The 6,905-nt window shown below is 35.0% G+C and overlaps 1 pseudogene; it reads left to right on the top strand.

Moving 5' to 3' along the window:
• Nucleotides 1–4,542: 4,542 nt before the first annotated feature.
• Nucleotides 4,543–5,368, top strand: LOC102826094 (annotated as a pseudogene).
• Nucleotides 5,369–6,905: the final 1,537 nt, after the last annotated feature.

Genomic DNA, 6,905 nt, shown 5'->3' with positions numbered 1-6,905 from the left:
TGAGATCAGTGGTTGTATGGACTTGGTGAAAAAAATGATGCTGGAAATCTCATGAGAGAATTTTGCAAGACCATTGACTTATTCAATGTAAATACCTTTTTTAAACAACATAAGAGATGATTATATGCATGGACTTCACCAGATGGAATACACAGATATCAAATTGACTACATCTGTGGAAAGAGAGGGTGGAAAAGCTCCATATCATCAGCCTACACAAGACCAGAAGCAATCTATGGAACAGACCGTCAATTGCTCGTATGGAAGTTTAGGCTGAAGATGAAATTTTAAAAAGTCCAGGAGAGCCCAAATATGATCTTGAATTTATATCACCTGAATGTAGAGATCATCTGAATAACAGATTTGATGCATTAGACACTAAAGACCAAAGAGCCAAAGACTTGTGAATGACATCAAGAACATTGCATAGAAAGGAAACAAAGGTCATTAAGAGGCTAAGAAAAAAAGGAAAAGACAAAATGGATGTGAGAAGACACTCTGAAACTTGCTCTCCAGTGTAGAGAAGCAAAAGGAAGAAGTGAGGAAGTTCAAGAGCTAAGTAGGAATCTCAAAGGTCAGCTCAAGAAGACAAAGTCAAATATTATAATGAAATATGCAAAGACCCAGAGTTAGAACACCAAAAGTGATGAACATGATCAGCATTTCTAAAGCCGAAGGAACTGAAGGAAAAATTCAAACCTTGACTTGGGATATTGAAAGATTCTATGAGTAAATTTCTGAATGACACAAAAAGCATCAAAAAAAGAAAAACGATGGAAAGAATACAGAATCACTGAACCAGAAAGAAATGATCAATTTTTTGACCATTTCAAGAGATAGCATATGATCAAGTTCCAATGATCCTGAAGGAGGAAGTCCAACCTGTATTGAAGGCATTTGCAAAAAACAAGACACTGGGAATTGATGGAAAATTAATTGAAATATTTCAACAAACGGATGCAACACTGAAAACACTCACTCATTGAGCCCAAGAAATTTGCAAGAAAACTACCTGGGCAATTGACTGGAAGAGATCCATATTTGTGCAAATACAGAAAAGAAGTGACTAAGTAGAATGCAGAAATCATCAGACAATATCTTTGTTAGCCCATAAAAATAAAGTTTTACTAAAGGTTATAAAAAAATGGCTGCAACTATACATTGAAAGAGAACTTCCAGAGGTTCAAGAGGGATTCAGAAGAGTGTGTAGAAGGAAGGATATCATTGTGAACATCAAATGGATCTTAACTGAAAGCAAAGAATATCAGAAAGATGTTTACCTGTGCTTTACTGACTACACAAAGGAGTTCAATTGTATGGATCATGATAAGCTATGGACAATATTGCAAAGCATGTATATTCTGGAACACTTAAATGTGTTCATGAGGAATCTGTACAGGGATGAAGAGGCAGTTGTTTGAACAGAATAAGTGAACACCAAATGGTTTAAAATTAGGAATGGTGTGCACCAGAGTTTTATTCTTTCACCATATTTATTCAGTCTGTATGCTGATAAAATAATCTAAGAAGTTGGATTATAGGAAGAAAACCATGGCATCAGGATTGGAGGAAGACTCATTAGCAGTCTATGATATGCAGATGATAAAACCATGCTTGCTGAAAGTGAAGAGCCCTTAAAATACTTACTAATGAAGATCAAAGCCCACAGCCTTCAATATGAAGAAAGCAAAATATACAACATCCATATAAACAGATGAAAGATTGAAGTTGTCAAAGACTTCATTTTGCTCAAATCAACATCCAACACTCATGGAAGCAGCAGTTAAGAACTAAAACAACTTATTTAATTTGGCAAACTTGCTGCTCAAGATCTCTTTAACGTGTTGAAGTGCAAAGTTGTGAGTTTGAGGACTAAGGTGCACCTGACCCAATCAGTGGTATTTTCAATAACCTCATATGCATGTAAAAGTTGGAAAGTGAATAAGGTAGACAGTAAAAGAATTCATGCATTTGGATTACGGTGTTGTAGGAGAATATTAAAAGTACCAAAAGAATAAAGACCAAAATAATAAAAAAGACATCCAAAAGAATAAACAAATCTGTGTAGCTTAGTGTACACCAGAGTGCTCATTGTAAGCCAGGATGTCCAAATTTTGTCTCTCATTCTTCAGATATATTATCAGGAGAGCCCAGTCACTGGAGAAAGATATCATGTTTGGTAAAGTAGAGGGTCAGAGTAAAAGAGGAAGACCCCTGACGAAATGGATTGGCACAGTGTTAGCAACAAGGGACTCAGGAGTAATATAGATTGTGAGGTTGGCCCAGAACCAGGCAGCGTTTCACTCTGGTGTGCATAGTGTCACTATATAAGTCTGTGCCAACTCAACGGCACTTAAAAATATCAACAAATCTTTATAAGAGCTGAACGTTTCTTTTTATCTTCCTTCAGAATGGCTGGTGGGTTTGAACTGACAACCTTGATGTTAACAGTCTAGTATTTGTCCTATAGTGCCATTAGGGCTCAGGTATAGCTATATAGAATTTTTGAACTTATCAAACTGGTTATTTAGCATTCTCAATTTTATTCAGTATAAATTATATATCAGTAAACTAGACTGAAATAAAAATTGCAGAAATGACAAATTGCTGGGAACAAAGATTCATCAGTGCATTTAAAAAGCTATCTGGAAGTACAATTCTCTCAGTAATAGTATAATATCCATATGCCTATAAGGAAGACCAGTTAATATGACTGTTATTGAAATTAATGAATCAACCACTAATGCCTAAGTTGTAGAATTTCAAGACTTTTATGGACTTCTTCAGTACGAAATTCAACAAATATGCAGTCAAGATGCATTGGTAATTACAGATTATTTAAATGTGAAAATTGGAAAAAAAGAAAAAGAAGTAGTTTGAAAATACTCCCTTTCTGATACAAACATTCCAAGAGCTCTCATCATAAAAATTTTCAAGGCCAATGATGAATAATCATTGCAAATACCATTTCCAACAACATAAATGATGACTTTGCCAGATAGAATACACAGAAAGCAAACAGTCTATACCTGTAGAAGTACTTGTTGAAGAATCTCAAAATCATTAGTCAGAACAAGACCGTCAATTGCTCATATATAAGACTGTGTAAAAGACCATGAATTTCTCATATGTAAGTTCAAGTTAAAGCTGAAGAAAATTGAAATGAGTCCACAAGATGCTAAGTAATACCTTGCGGATATACCCACTTAAATTTAAATTCATATCAGGAATAGATACAATGCATTGAACACAAACAAATGAACTAAGTTCATATAAATTGTGCTATGACATCAAGGATATCCTAAATGATAAAGGTAAAAGTCATTAAAGTAGAGAAAAAGAAAGAAAAATCCAAAATGAATGTCATAAAATAATTAGAAAATTGCACTTGAAGGTAGACAAGCTAAAGAGAATGAAAGAAAGCTTTCTAAGATCAGGCTGAGAAGACACAGTCAACACTATAATGAAATCTGAAGAAGCATAGATTTTGGAAGCCAAAAGGGAAACTCATGAATGGCATGTTTAATGTTGAAATAACCAAGGAAAAACAAAAAATCTTGAGTTATAATATTGAAGGGTTCTATGGGAAAAATATTGAATATTGCAGGAAATAGCTAAAGATATTCAACCATGTAAGGTTTGGGAACTGATGATGTTGAAAAAGAAAAGAAATTTAAATTGCGTTGATGAAAAAGAAGGCTTCAATAATTGACAAATTATCAAGTGAGATGATGCAATAGACTGATGCAATTTTGGAAGCACTCATTTGTCTATGCAAAGGATTGTGAAAGATAGCAACCTGACCAACTAACTGGAAGAGATTCATATTTCTGTGATTCAAAAATAGGTGATCTAAGCACATGTAGAAATTATGGGGTGATAGTATTAATATCACATACAAGTGAAGTTTAACTGAAGGCAATTCAGAAAGTTCGTATCAAAATATCAACAACGAACTTTCAGAAATTCAAGCCAGCTTCAGAAGATGTAATGGCTAGGCTTTCAAGTCAGCCTGACTAGGTTAGGATTTCCAAAGGCTTGGGAGTTGGGATATGCTTTTTCCCATGGTGATGAGACCTGATATAGGCATAGTTAGTTCTATAGTAAATGGCTATGAGTAGCAAAATCAATGGAAAGAATGAGTCCTTGTGGATATGGTTGGCTCTCAATACAATGAACATACAAGAGAGACTTTCTCTCTCTTCTGCTGGGGACCTGGGACTCTGCAATTGTAAGTCATTTCCTTGATAATAAACTTCTCTTTACATATATCCCCCTGCTCCCCACTGGGTTTTCTTCTCTAGAAAGAAAGCATAAGACAGAACAGGAACAAACAAACAAACAAACAAAAAACAGTACATGGAATGAGTGATATCATTACCGATCTCAGAATGATGTTTGCTAAAACTGGAAAAAGTTATTTACTTGTCATTCAATTCCCGTGCTAATGCATTCAACTGTGTAGATAATAAATAACAAATGATATATAACATTTTGAAGTATAATAATTACAGAATACTTACTTGTGCTTATGTGAAATCCATGGCACATAACCACCACCACCTCAGAGTGACTCTCCTCAAATGCCTTCTCATCCCCATCTACCACTCCACAGATTTTGGAGTACACCAAAATTGACTTGCTATCACTCACAGCTTACCAATAGCACAGTGTTATTATGAGGTAACTTCAGAGAGAACCTTGGATTCATCTCACATTTTTTACAAGGTTTCAATAGGTCTTGTCATGTGTTGCCGAATATTTTGATTGAAAGATTCTGAATGTTCCTAATCTGAATTACTCCAGTTCCAAGTTCTTACTTTTCCAGAAATTTTCCAACATCTTTACAGCTCCACTCTTTGTGAATGCTCTTCAAGAGTGCTGTAAAGTACACTGATAGGGAAAAAGCCAGTAAGGAACTTTCAATGAAGTCAAAGTGATTCTAGCCATATTATTGCTGTGGAACTTTGGACTGTTCATTGTGAACTATATCAATTTCTAGTACAATGGCCCTTTGTTTGGATTAACGTTATTTTCCATTGCACAATTGTTTCAAAAAAGGCATCTGGCAGGATCATTTCTTTTTAGTGTACTACATTTAAAGCACAATTACTTCCATGTTGCACCAGCTTTTGGTATAGACCTGTTAAGGTCTTACTGTTTTACTGCAAATAAACTAGATAGTCCCATACAATAGAACTGCTGCAGCTTAGTCCCTGTTATTTTCCTGGGGTTGATTGTTTTCCTATTTTCTGCTCATTCATTGGGTCTTTTCCTACCTCTGAACAAATTGCCTCAAAACTTTTCATGACTATTCCATGTCAAGAAGTGTTTGTGCCATGTATGTTGTGGCTTTTGTTGCTGTTAAGTGCCTAATGCAATATGTTTTATTTCTTGACCAGCTTCCTTGAGTGTTGATGGTTGATCCAAGCAAAATGAAGTCTTTGATAACTTCAGTCTTTTTTCTGTTGATAGGGATTTTACATATTGGTTCAATGGTGAGAATATTTGTTTTCATTGCATCTCAATGTAAATAAATATACGGAGGCTGTGATCTTTGACCTTCATCAGTAAATATTTTAAGTCTTCTTCACTTTCAGCAAGCAAAGTATCACCTACATATTTAAGATTGTCAATGAGTCTTCCTCCAATCCTGATGCCATGTTTTTCTTCATACAGTCAAGCTTCTCAGATTATTTGTTCATCATATAGGCTGAATATGAATGGTGAAAGAATACAACCCTTGCACACATCTCTCCAAATTTTAAACCATTCAGTGTTCCCTTATTAGGATCAAATAACTGCCTCTTGGTCTATATACAGGTTCACCATGAGCACAATTAAGTGTTCCTTAACACTCATTGTTCACAATGTTGTCCATAACTTGTCATGATCCACATAATCAAAAGCCTTGGCAAAGCCAATAAAGCATAGGTAAACATATTTCTGGTATTCTTTGCTTTCAGCCAAGATCTATTTGTCATCAACAATGATAACCCTCATTCTACGACTTCTTCTGAAACCAGGTTGAACTTCTGGACATTCTCTGTCAATGTACGTTTGCAGTTATTGTTGTATTGCCTTTAGTAAATCTTTACTCGCCTGGGATATCAATTATATTATCTGATAATTTTGTATTTGATTTGTCACCTCTCTTTGGAAAGGGCACAACTATGGATTCTTCCAGTCAGTTAGCCAGGTAATTCTCCTCCAAATCTCTTGGCATAGTTGGGTGAGTGCCTCCAGTGTCATACCAGTTTGTTGAAAGATTTCAATTTGTCTTCCATCAACTCCCAATGACTTGTTGCCCTCTATTTTCTGACTTTGTTTTAAACCCCAAGGGTCCAAATGTTTCTCTGATATCTTATACTTTGTTTCTTGAACTCTTCATGTTTGGATGGCATGTCCATGAAAAGGCCATACTTCTAGCAAATCTTTCAATGAGCCTTCTGTCTTTGAGAAAAGTAAGAGATTCTTCAATATTTCTCATTCTGACCATAAGAGACATTATTCCTCTTCCCTAAGTTATTCACTGCACAAGAACCTCCTATTAAAATATTATTATGTTACTCTTCACCATCTAAAGTTTCACTATCTACATGTTACTCTTCTTCACCATTTACATATGGTAATGTCCTCAATGAAAACGCTATTCAGAAAAGAAAAAGAAATATTTCTAATTGATGGAAATTTTATATCTGCTTGACCTGGGGGTCTTTGGAAATGTACTGTGAATTTATATTCACTTTAATGGCATGGGAGCTGAAATACATCTTCATCCTTTTGTTATTGACCTCAGTGTATTGTGCAGTGTGCTTGATTTAAGCAGTGTATTTCAATATTGACTGACCTTCCTACTCAAGACAAAGAAGCAATGAATAAAGAAAATGTTTGGATATTATGTA

This window comes from Chrysochloris asiatica, unplaced genomic scaffold (genome assembly GCF_000296735.1).
Source record: "Chrysochloris asiatica unplaced genomic scaffold, ChrAsi1.0 scaffold00309, whole genome shotgun sequence".
In the NCBI taxonomy this organism is placed as follows: Eukaryota; Metazoa; Chordata; class Mammalia; order Afrosoricida; family Chrysochloridae; genus Chrysochloris; species Chrysochloris asiatica.
The sequence above is the reverse complement of the archived record's forward strand: the minus strand, read 5'-3'. Positions and strand labels throughout refer to the sequence as shown.